This window comes from Neopelma chrysocephalum, unplaced genomic scaffold (genome assembly GCF_003984885.1).
Source record: "Neopelma chrysocephalum unplaced genomic scaffold, ASM398488v2 Primary Assembly neopelma1_73b, whole genome shotgun sequence".
NCBI lineage: Eukaryota > Metazoa > Chordata > Aves > Passeriformes > Pipridae > Neopelma > Neopelma chrysocephalum.
The window spans coordinates 2874614-2887130 of NW_020897734.1; the positions used below are offsets into that span (position 1 = coordinate 2874614).

Sequence of the window (12517 nt, forward strand, 5' to 3'; positions counted from 1 at the left end):
TGTGGGGGGGTTATGTTTGTTTGTTTTTAATAGCTGAGTCTGGGGCATTCAGAATCATGTTTTTCATTCAGTTGCATTTTTAAACAAGAGCCTTTGTCTTCTGGAACACAAAAAGCCTTTTTATCTCAGTGGCATAGGGATCACAGATCAGCTGCCTCACTCGAAGCCCTGTGGGACACACCACACTGCTCACACCTCACCACGTCACACTCCTGCTGTGAGCAAAGCCTCTGCCAGGGCTTGCAATGACAGCCAGAGACTTTTAGAGGGAGGAAGAGAGAACAAGGGGAAAAGAGGAGACACAAGTGAGCTAGTGATCTCACACTCATTTTAGTCTGGTGGCTGATGGTCCGTGGGTCAATACACACAAACAGAGTCTTGCTCCAGATCCCTTTTGCTTCTGCCTTCATCCCTCACCACACAGAAGAAAAGCAAGGGCAGCTCTGTAACACACAGATGCACAAAAGCACCTACCCAGAGGAGCGTGGCTGGCAGACAGTGCAGACTTCACGTGTGATACAGATCAGAGCTGTTTAAAGTGCGTCTCAGGTTTTGGAATATCAACTCCTTTCCCCGAGAGGGCCTGTATAAAGTTTCTGTGCAAACAAATTTTACAGCTTCTAAACACACTGCAGTCACCAAATTGGGGTTAGTTTATTTGCTCTCCAGACAGAGCTGCAACACGGGCAGGTCAAGGAAAGCTGTCCCAGCCCATGTTTTGACAGCTGTAAACCACCTGGGGACACGGCATCGCAGGGGCTGTTGCTGGAGGGATGCCTCCACTGCGGCCTCAGCACTTCCAGCACAAGTGCCAGAAGCTAACCAGGATATTTGGGTGGATTAATTGCTCAGACAGCAACTTAAAAACACTCAAGCACAGGAAAAAAAAGTCTCCAAGACTTTTGCCTGGGAGCTGCATCCTACACAGAGGATCAGTGATAACTGATGGAAGGGGGACATTCAGATATTTGTACATTTTGAAAGTTGGAGGATTAATTCAAATTTGAAAGCACATGACAACCAAATATTTCCTGACAGGCACTTGAACACTTCCAACAGAAACAGAGCTGGAATTTGCTGCTGATCCAAACGGAAGAATTTGCTCTCTTAGCAGCTCTGCATTAGTTTGAAAACTGAGTGCTCCATCCCTCCCAGGCCTGCCCCGCATTAACATCTCTACAAATGACTGATTAACAACATCAACTTGTTTACTCAAACAGGCAAATGCAGAGACACATTAAAGTGTCAACAAAAAGGTATTAATATGTCCTTTTTCCATTTGATTAAAAAAAAAAACCCTGAGTGAGCTAGACCAAGTCTGGGGCAGTGACTCACCCCGCATGTATTCCCCATTTCAGGAACCTGTGGTTTCCTTGCCTTTTCATGACAAAGGCTCCGACGTCAGAAGGCAAGTCAGTCAGCATTAGCTAATTAAAAATACCCAAACCCCACATATCTGTGACCACCAACCCAGCACATATCAGCCTTGCTTTAGGAATAACAAATAGGACAGCCAGGCACTCAGGTTCCCCCCACAACCCAGGGCAAGGGCCAGAACCCCTGGGCTTGGGCACTGACGCAGCTGCCCAGCCAATTGGGAGGGAATCCTGGTGATTCAGCTGATACAGGATCCAGCCCCCAGGCTTCCTGTGGCTCACCCCATCCTCCTTTTCCTCCCTGTTTTGCAGGTAGGGCTGGTCCCCATCAAGAGCCCCATCAGAGAATGGGGTGGCCACCTGCACTCCCCTCTTCACCCTGCCCAGCCCATTTTGAAAGATGTGTAAATCACCACAAAGTCCTTCCTAGCCCTCTCTGCCGCAAGGGCCTCTCCCTCAATGCCACAAAGGCTCCCTCCACAAGGTCACAGCATTGGGACCATCCCAGCATGGCTCTGCAAGCTCTGGAGCTGCTGGGCCAGCCCAGAGCAGCCAGCCTCAGGGCAAACAGTGAGGGAAGCCAGTCACTGGCAAGGGCTGCAAGCCTAAGTTTTCTTTGCATCCCTTGCCAGGTGACTGGGAAGCTGCAGAGGATGCTGTGGTGATCTCCTGACGCTGCAGGAACCCTCCTCCACAGGCACAGGCATAGGCTCAAGCTGCCTTTGGAAATGTTTACAGGCAGGAGAGGGCACAGACACACACCCGCACCCCATCAGCTCTGCCAGCTCCTTTTTCTGGTCCAGCCCAAGCAAAGCCTTTGGGGTTTTATAGACAACGTCTCCAAACCTGACAGCAACAAGAGGACATGAAAGCTTGTGGTGCACAGACTTGGTCTGATGAATCCTCTGAGATAAACAGTTTCCAATGCTTTGGGAGGAGACAGGGAAGTTTAGAGATTGATGGCCTGTAAATGAAAACCTATCATGTAATCTATCCTCTCCTGCTCATAATCAGTTTGTGAGCTCATCAAATGCTCATCCCAATGTTTGGCTCATCACATTCCTACACGACAGCACCCACACCTTACGTGTGGTTATTAGAAAACACCAGGCTGCTGGAAGCACATAAACTTCTAATTGGCAATTATGTTTCATTATTGCCACTGGTCAGAGGCAATAACTGAAACCAGACCTTCACCACACTTTGTGTTTCCACATGGTGATAGGTGTCAACTTGACAAGAGCACTGATTAGAAGATGCTGCCCCATCCACAGACACTGCACCGTACTGTCCCCCCTGGAAATGATTCTGGTGTCTCTCTTGGCAGGAACGTGGTACTCTGCACACAAACACTGCGGTGTTCTTATGGACTCTGCTGTTTCCCCTGCCTCGGAAAGAAAGGGGCACATAAAGCTTTGAGCAAGTATTTCTTTGTGGTGCCAGATTTGGCCGAGTTGTTGCATCTCCTGTTGTTTTTCCCATCAATGAAGTTCTCCCAGCCTCACGCGCATCAGGCTCAACAGTAATGAATGTACAGCTCTGCTCTCGAGGTCTGCAATGCTTTAACTATTGAACACCACTGCACTCTAACACTTGAAAAAACCCAGCTTTATTTCATTCTTAATCCAGCTTTTCTCAGCCATGCAAAGCACCAAAAAACTGACCTCAACAGGCCAAGACCAACTACCCACAAATTCTATTCTAATCCTGAATTTCTTTAACCTCTCCTGGCTATTTGAATTTACTACCTTGCACCTCCCACTTCTCTAGCTCCCTCAAGCTTCTGCCTTTACACACAATACACCCTTTGACTGATCCATGCTGGCTGTGTAGCCCACCAGCTGCATCACAGGGAAAGGACACATGACCAGAGATAGGGATTCCCACTGCACAGGCACCTTACAGCTCATTTCAGTCCAATCTCGTACAGAGATTATCTCCAGCTGCTGTTTTTGAGGCACCTCTAAATCACAAAAATCCCATTAAGCAGAGTTTTGCTCTATATTCTTTCAAACTCCCGAAACTGTCATGCTTGGAGAGGCAGGCTCCCTGATAGGTTTACATTCACCTGGGAGAGGACTGTGAGGCTTTGCCCCAGTTGTTGCACAACTCACTGCTGCTGCAGGGAGCAAATCTGCCAAATCCATCAGGAGCAGAAACACATGCACTTAGCTTGACAGAGGTTCTCTCAGCATTTGGAGGTGTCTCCATTGTATCCATCTCTGAACAGGTACCTTCCTTCAAAGGTGCAGGTTAGAAGGTGAATTTCTCCTCACTAGACCTGTGTAGAATGATGCCAGATATTTTTCTAAGCATCACTTGGGTAGATGCCCAGCAGGGATCTGGGCTGTACAGATGCAGGGCTACTCCAACAGTATGGCAACAACTGCAGCCAACCAGTATTCCTATGGCTTCTGCTTAGATTTTAATTGCTGCCCCAACATCCACTGACAGCCTGGACAACCTGATCCTTCCCCTTTTGCAAGCTGGTCGAAGTGTTTTCTCTTCCTTCAAGACAGAACCAGATTCCCCAGCTTCAACCATCTTAAATCCTTAGTAAAAACAACTGCTGATCCATCAGCCAATTTACATGTCTTTGACTTCCCAGTCAAAGAAGCTTTTCGGGGTGCAACCAGGTCTGGATAATGGTCAGCACATGCAGCACCCTGACCCAGAACCAAGCTGTAGCCAGTACCCAGAGAAAACCCAAAATCAGCATCAAATCCACTCACAGCATCAAAAAGGAATCAGCCTCTTGATAAAAGACCAGAACAGCATCCAGAATATTGAAAGCTGGGGATACAAAACAGAAATTTGTAGGCATGCAAGTACACAAACCCCTCTGTGTCACAGACAGAGGAAACAGAGCAAGCAGCTAAGGATGCTCAGCCATGTGATACCAAATTGCCCAAAGGCCAGAAGGGAAGCAAAAGTCAGAGGAACACAAATGCTTGCACTCCAGTTGCCCATGGAAGGAAAAAAAAGCTTCTCCAGTCCTCAATGAAATCTCCTCCAACACATCCCCATCCTATGAGCCAGAGCTGTCTCTGATGCACACTGAGGAGTGAGATGCTATCCTGGAGTAGACTAGAGGGATGCTTGGTCACTCTCATGTCCTAGCATCTACTAGAAGGAGGTTGAACCAAGAGAAACATAAAACTGGTTTGGGACTCAAACGTAAGGGAGAAGCACTGAAAGATTTCTGAAGACCTTACACTCTTCGAAGGCTTCTGACATGGAAGCCCAAGGCCAAGTGGATTGGGTGGAGGGTCAAAGCAGGGGCAGAGCTGACTTTTACAGAGGAGACCAACTACACTCACACACACCCATCATGCTTGCAGCTACAGCATACAGACTGCCTTGCTGCTCCAAATCTATTACATATATCTAGAGAGTACTTGTAATCTGCAAGGCCCAGTGGAAACATAGATAAAATACTGCTCAAGGCACCAATGAATCAGTCCTTAAAAGCCTCTTTGACAAATACTCCTCCTAAATGTTACATTTTGGCACACTTCTGGTTTTAGCAAAGAAACTGCTCTAGGATTAGAGAATATTTGAGATCATAACACACCAGATTGGTTTAACTAACTTTTGAATTTCAATAGTTTGTTCATATCAGTGGAAACAGAATAGCAATATTCTCATTACCCAGCTAGTACAATGTGGAACAGGTGATCCTTTCAAGACTTCTCAAGAAAGGAAGAGTTGTACACTCATATGCCTGGAACTTGCAAAAGCAAATAACATTCAGAGATAATTTAAACTTAAGTGCAAGAAGGTAAAAGAGAGGGGGGTCAGGGTCAGGTGTCAGCTAATGGACTGAAACTCAGAAGACTTCATTTAAATTCCTGGCTCAGGCACAGAAAAGTCATGCTAGCACCTCAGGAAACTCTTATGCTGACAGTAATTCCTATTCTTGCATAGTTCCCTAAATAATGAGCAGCATTAAACACTTCCTTCTGCATATCTTAACCATACCTATCTTCAAGAAAGGACCCATCTCTTACCACCCATTGCAAAACTCAGCATCCCTCATTTTATGAGGGGACTCTCAGAGCAATGGGGGGAAGACAGTGGGTTCCCTGCTGGCATAAGTGAGGAGGGATGAGGATCACAAGGCTGAATCAGTGTGAATTTTCTTCCCCAGAAGTGTCTGGGCCTGCTTGCTGAGACCTGCAGGTTACCCTCAACATGCTTTAAGCATGTGTCTCTTGATTTCCCAATATTGAGCCCCAAAGGAGCCCAGTTCCTTACAAGGCTGAGCTGCAGATCTCAGCCTGTGCCCTGGTCCGCAGCAGGTGGATAAAGCCCCTCAAAGCTCACACAACCCAGACCCATCTCCATCCACCCAGTACCTCCAGGCTCTGCTCTCAGGTGGCACCTTTGCTTGGCAGGTAAAGCAACTGATATTCAGTGTGCCATGATAAAGCAAGAAGCATTACTCAGTCTCAAACTTCCCTCCTGCCCAGGTAGGGGAATCAACCAGATCCCTAAATTAAATCACAGTACAGTCACTGCTTATTCAACGCCAGCAAACAAGCTCCTGCAAGCCAAACACCCAGCATGACAGTGCTGATCCCTGGCAAGCGGGACAATAGGGAGTTTCAGCAATTAATTTTGGGAGGGTGGGTTTCATGCAGCCTTTCAGAAGGTACAGCTGTGGTCAAGCAGTTTTGCAGACTGTTTTATCAGTTTGAAGGTAAACAGAGCTGCCAATGGCACAGTCAGGGCTGAAATCCCAGCAGCGACTACAGCCCAGATGATAAACATTTAGAAATGTGTCAATGAATGTTTTCTTAAAAAGAAACAAAACATTAGAAACTACAAACCGTACCCTAAGCATTGTAATTATGTTTTAAAAGTGTCTTAAACCCCAGGAATTTCAATAACTTATCTCTTACTAGAAAGAGCTACTGATTAAAAAAAAAAAACTTTTCCATCCTTCCCCTGCTCTCTGTAATCTTGTTTAGAAAGCACTTGGGGAAAAGGGAAAGAAGTCAAAATAACTTGTTTCAGAAGAAGAAAGCAACACTAGATTGCAATAAATTGGTGTCACTGCACAGCTCTCCTAGCAGCTTTAGGAAGTAAGAAAAAACCCTATAAATTCACCACTTATTTACTCCAGAGAAGATAGTCCAGATCCTATCTACTCTTAACAAAAGCAAAAACATTAATCTCAAAAATTAATGTGAAATGGCTAGAAGAGAAGGAAAACTGCTGTCCTTGCCTCCCAGGAAGCTGCCATGACAGGGAAATCACATTTACTCTTACTGCAGGGTGTTCCCCACACTCCACTATAATTTAACTTAATGTGGGGAGGAGCGATAGGGAGCAGTCACTAGTCCAGGATCAGGCAAGCTCTACTTTGTGACTCTTGGATTTTGAACAGGCATTAATAACCTCTGCAAAATGCGCTCTAATTAGCAGGTTTCAAGGTTATGCAGGATTTCCAAGATGCATCCAGCACTCCTGGAGCCGAGCTCTAACTTCTCCTTAGGACCCTTCAAGCTGCTTAGCCTCCTCCTCCCTCAGTTTCCCAGCTCAGCCAGTGCCCCATACCCCTAGGACAGATATTGTGGTTAAAGAGACTATACACTGTAAACAGTATGCAACCTCATCACTACTTTGAATTTCAGGAGGGTGTGAGAGTCCTCCAGCTGTGGAAATCATTCTTTAGAGACAGATGCTTTGCAGAATAAATGAGGGTAAGAGTAAAATATCACTTCTTGGCCTTTTGGCTAAGATCAAGTGTAGTATTAGTTTAATAAAACATAACTTAGCAAAACCTCAGAGAAACACTTTCAGTATAAACAAAATCAGAACATGAAGAAGGTTTACTAGATGTGTTTTACAGGTTTGCAGACAAGTTTAGTTTAAGTTTTTCAGCACAAAAAAAATCAGTATTTCAGTTCAATACTTAGAAGTACTGGTATGTAAGTATTTTAAGCCAGTAGCAACTGCTATAAAGCATTTGGAGAGGGTCTACACTGGCTTCCAGCAACAAGTATAGCCAGCCGTGACCAGAAAACACAGCAAGCAAGGTAAGCTCCTCAGTTTGGAAACTAAATCCTGCCAGACTGTAATGCCTCATGCCATTCCAACTGGAATATCAAAGCCCAGCTTCTCAAGGTGAAAGACCCCCAAAAAGTTCTGTAGCTGTCACAGCCAGCAGCCTACAGCCATTTCCCAAAAGTACTCAGAGCTCCTCACACTTTCTGCAAAGCAGATGTTTAAATATTTAACACTTCTAACATACAAGTTTAAGCAGTTCTGCTTTGTAAAAGCCTGCTACAGACTGAGAGGGAGTAGGACTGTGTCCCAGACAGATTTCTGGGAAGGCACACCCTCAGCCCTGGATTGGAACATTAAACCCTCGGTGATGCACAGTCAGTGCAGCCCTCGCTGCTGCTGTTTGCACACACTGCTCAGTCAGGTGCACAGATAAATTCCAGATTTAAACACATTAAAACCTGAAATTCGTTCTGCCCACAGCTATTTTCCTCTATCTATTACAGCAGTAGGAGTCACTAGACGTTTTGCTGACAAAAGCAAATCAAGTCGTTGCAGGACAGTCTTTGGCTTGTGCCTGCATCGGCACAGCCAGGCTGCACCTAAACGCCAGCCCGCCCCGGGACACCCATCCATTCCTTACCTCTCCTCCTCTGTCAGGGAAGGCGAATCGCTCCCTCGCCCGGCCCGAGCGCTGAAGCGTCTCCCACGCCCCCAGCCCGGAGCTGGGCAGCCAACATTCCTCCCACCATCCCCGCCCAGCGATGGGAGGTCGCTTCCCGAGAGCCGCGGAGGGATGCGGTCATGTCGCGCAGAGATGCGCTAGAACGGCCCGAGCATCCCGTGAGCACGGGGCACGGAGTGGGGATTCTCCCCCAACAACCAGCTCTTGTTCTTTTATTGCTCGGCACTTGGGAACAGAAGGCAGTAAGAGACAAAGCTTTTAGGTAAGCAAACTATTTTTTTTTATTAAAAAGGAAAAAAAAAACCACCTCTCTTTGCTCTTTACTGTTTAAAATAAATGCATTTTGCTTTGCTATTTCTCGGCGTGTCCAGCCCAAGAGCAATGCAGAACCTGTATTTTGCTTCATGTACTTATTTTATGGATGTCTTTGAAAAAACCAGAAGCTCACAGAACACTGAGAGAATCCAGACCTATTTGGCCTCAGTCTGCACTAAAGGAGGATGCTGCCTGCTGTTTCACCCCACAGTCCCTTAAAAAAAACCAAACCAAAAACAAACAAACAAACAAAACAAAACCCAAAGCTGGTTTGAATAAGTGGTTAAATACAGAGTTTGGAGCTGGCCCATACTACAATATATTGCATTACCTCAACAATAAATCCCTGTCTGCTCTAGACGGAAAATGGACAGACATCTGCTGCCAACCAGGAACACACGAGCAACAGAAACATTGTGTACTGTGTCATTGCTAATGCAATGCACAGGAACAGAATCAGTCATCAAAAAGGTTAAGTGAGTTTTCCAAACTATAATCACATATTTCAGAATTTTCTGATCCTGTTAAGTCCATAATGTTTCAGCCTTCTCATAGCTAAAAGGAAAGGATGTCATTTGCTAATAAACACAATATTTGAATTAATGAAGAATGTGAAGAACTTGTGACTGTTCTTCAGTAAAAATACTTGGCCAATAGTGTCACTGGGGTTTTTTTGTTGTTTCTTTTTAAAAATTACCTCAGCCAGGAAAGTGAGTCACTGCCCAGTCCCACTTCTTGGGTATCACCTGAAAATTTAGCTTCCAGCTGTAAAGTTTCAAAAGAGGTACAAAACACACCCCAGAATAACTCAAAACAGAAAGCCTAACCCCAAACCCACAGCCTGACAGCTTCCTCAGGATGGCAAACATCATGGAAACCAAAATAGAAGATTTTATGCCCAGAACTGCAGCTGCAACTTAAAAGGAAAGAAGTTGGCTTGAAAAAAGCTACTGCAGTCCACCAAGGCCAGGTTGACTGCACATCAGATGGGGTTTAGGGAAGAATGACTTTGACTCTGCTCTGACTTGCATCAGCAACCAGCTTCAGCATCACATCAGCTCCTGGATGCAAGGAGCCCAACCGGCTGCTCTGATCCAAACCAGTGACTGAATCCAGCCTGTGAAGTCTCCGGGCAAACATGCAACAAAAACTTATTTCATGAAGTTCAGTGCCTCCACTTTCCACTCTACATGTGAGCATATTGCACAGCGTAAATTCATCCTGTAAGGGTTAGAAAGTGCTGAGGCTTTGGGGCTTGACAGGTCCAGGGGAGAACATGCCAAAGCCCAGCTCCCAAACTAGGTTGTGACTTCTTATCAGTGGCAGAGCCATTGGACAAGCAATGTCTGCTTTTGGGAGGGAAAAGAAAAGCCTCCTCTCTTTGCTTCTGGCATCTGTGTTGCTGGGACAGAAAAGGGGCACCTGCAGATGTGCAGGTGACAGATTCGCGCTGCAGAGGTAGACACCTGAAAGCCACCAGCCCATGGGCCTTCAGAACTCCACTTACTCACTATTCTTTTCTGAGATAAGCGTAAAGAGCAGCCTACAGGGCTAACAGGCATCACTGTTCCCTCTCAGAGGGAAAGGACATTCCTACCCACTGTCATCAGGCAGCACAGGTCCTCAGTGGCTCCACTGCCAGAAGTTCAATGCACACGCACAGTGCACGTGAAATACCCATCTTCCACATTTGCAAAGGATCAGCGATAGCCAGTTTTTCCAGAGCTTTAAGAGCTCTCTGAATACTCCAAATCCAGTCCTGTTCGTCCAACCTGCAATTACACTCAAACCCAAAATAGCACCTCGGCAGTGCCAGCACCACTCATCTGTGCGTCATGCCCCGAGACTCACCACGCCGGGGTGTGGTGACGGCAGGCAGCGAACACACAGTTCCCCGGGCACTCCCAGCCCACTTCCTCAAACACGCCTGGTCATACACACCACTCCCCACAGTCTTCCAAAATAGGAATTTTTTTGGTAGAGCCAGTATAACAGTGTATTTTCCTCTTCCTTCCTCTTCAAGGAAGCCTTTTAGGGAAGAAGAAGGTGCCTGAGGTGCTCAGGTGACATGTCCGCTCCCCTGCACAGAAGGAACGTTGCCATGTAGGTTTATGCACAAGGAGAACTTCCAGCACTGACAGGATTCCTTCAGCACATCATTGCGCAAGCGGACACATCTCCTCCCCAGCTCCAGCTGCCAAGTTTCACTGGGAGGCCACTAATACATATTTGCCCTCCAGAAGTTACTCAACGATGGTTGTGAGAGCAGCAGCTGCTGCCTTCCAAGTGACAAGAGAGAAGAGAGGGTAAATCCAGGAGTCACCTTGTCCCTCTCCTTTTACCACTAGCCCTCAAGAACTGACCCTCTGGCAAAGTTCTGGGGGAGGAAGGGAGCTCATCCAATGTGCTGGCCTTCGACTACAACATGCTGTGCAGGCCCACTGCTCCCCACAGTGAGTCCCACTGCCCAGGTGAGGACAACCATCTGCTTCTGGACACCAGGTTTTCCTGCCCACTCCAGAAGTAGTAGTTTCCACACCTAGTTAGCAATGCCAAGAGATGTCATGCTAATATTGGAAGCTGTTCAAGACAGCTGATGAAACCCATGGTGATGGGCATGCTACATCAGTCCTAGTGGGTTTTTGGATGAGTTTTACCTGTGGGCACTTCTAGCTTCTGCCTAAAATAAGTGTTTTCTGGGGTACAGCCAGTTCTACTGTCAACCAGCCAGGGGGGTGTAAGACATGTTGGTCCCCTCCAACATCTCCATGGTAGAGCAACCTCCATGGCCAGGGGGCTGGGCCACAGCAGCCTCAGGAGATCCCAGAGCCAACAGAGTATCAGCAGACCTCCAAGAGCAGCAAAGATGGCTCAGTCTCCTGCCTCTGCCTGCTCTGGTGCTGCACATTGAGCATTTTCAGGAGCATTCCCTTTCCTTAAAAAAAAAAAAAAAGAGAGTGGGGAGAGGCACTAATGAATGAAGAGCTGAAATAGAAATCAGCAAACCTAAATAGTCTACTTCACTAGAAAAACCCACCACGCTTTATGAGCCAGGGCTTTAGAGAGCAAATCTAAATGGCCAGCCACCAGCCCATTTTGGACTGGGATCAATGACATTTACTGTGCACCAGATGCTCCCCTCCTCCAGTTCTGTCCACATTCTCTTTTAAAGATAAGGATTTTAATGACATTATGCACAGACAGATAGAAGCACTCTCCCCTGTGCTTTTCGATACAAATTGAGGGTTTATGCACTTCTTGCTTTCACCCTCAATTGCAACCAATGGCAGCATACATTCCATCAATGTAAACAGCTATGCAAAATGTGACAACTGAGGAGCAAGCATTTGACCTTAACTCCTCGGTTTATCAGTCTTTTTAAAGAAAAAAAGAGATCCATCTTTGCTAGATTTCCCCCCTAAAAGCTTCCTGAGCTGCTCTGTCAGCGAGCCTGTCATCTGGAAGAAAGCAAGACATTAGTCAGGCTCATGCTTATTTAATAAAAACCTTGCATATGCAGGAGGGACTGAAAGTTAGTCTTTATTTAAAAAACGCCTGCAAACTACAGTATGATTTTCCAGTGCAAAACAGATCTGAGGGCTTACCCAATTTATACTCTGTGCTCCACCAGTGTTCAGCTTAGCAATTAACCAGCTAGTTATTCACAGCTTAGATCAGGGAGCCATGCAGTCACCAAAGAAGTCCACAAGTATGCCCAGAACACTGTGCAAAGGATATTTCATGTCTTGCTATTTCATAAGGAAATCGGAGGCTTCAACTGATGTCAGCTCCAGGAAATGAGCCACAGGCAGATGATGCCGGAAGCAGGCTTTATATTTAGTACTGAGTCACCCACTTTATTAAATTCAAAAGACAAAAAAGGTGGGTGTGGAGAAGGGATACGTGGAAAAAAAATGAAAAGTGATTCCCTTGAGACCATGGGCCCCGAGAGTCTAGTGTTGGGTGGGGTTTTTGAGTAAAGGGAGAGAGAAACTAAAGATGACGTGGGAACCCTTTCTGTTCTTTGACTGGAAAAGCAGTTGCCAGATGTGCTACACTTCCCTGGGCAGAAGCCAGCACATTGCAGGGGTGTGCAGTGCCTTTGGGATTTGCTCTGGCCAGTCCTGCA

General features: G+C 46.4%; 1 protein-coding gene and 1 pseudogene across 4 annotated transcripts in view; one reads left to right on the forward strand and one right to left on the reverse strand.

The window, feature by feature from the left end:
- Positions 1 to 12517, reverse strand: part of PLS3 (plastin 3) — a 51103-nt gene that overhangs the window by 24520 nt on the left and 14066 nt on the right. Inside the window, exon 1 of one of the 4 annotated variants that reach the window (XM_027687201.1) lies at positions 8032 to 8143. The exons of the other annotated variants lie outside the window; for them this stretch is intronic. The gene's annotated coding sequence lies outside the window, so the exon portion shown is untranslated. Of the gene's footprint in view, positions 1 to 8031; positions 8144 to 12517 lie in introns of those variants that run through there. 4 annotated transcript variants of the gene reach the window in all.
- Positions 7098 to 7169, forward strand: LOC113969544 (annotated as a pseudogene).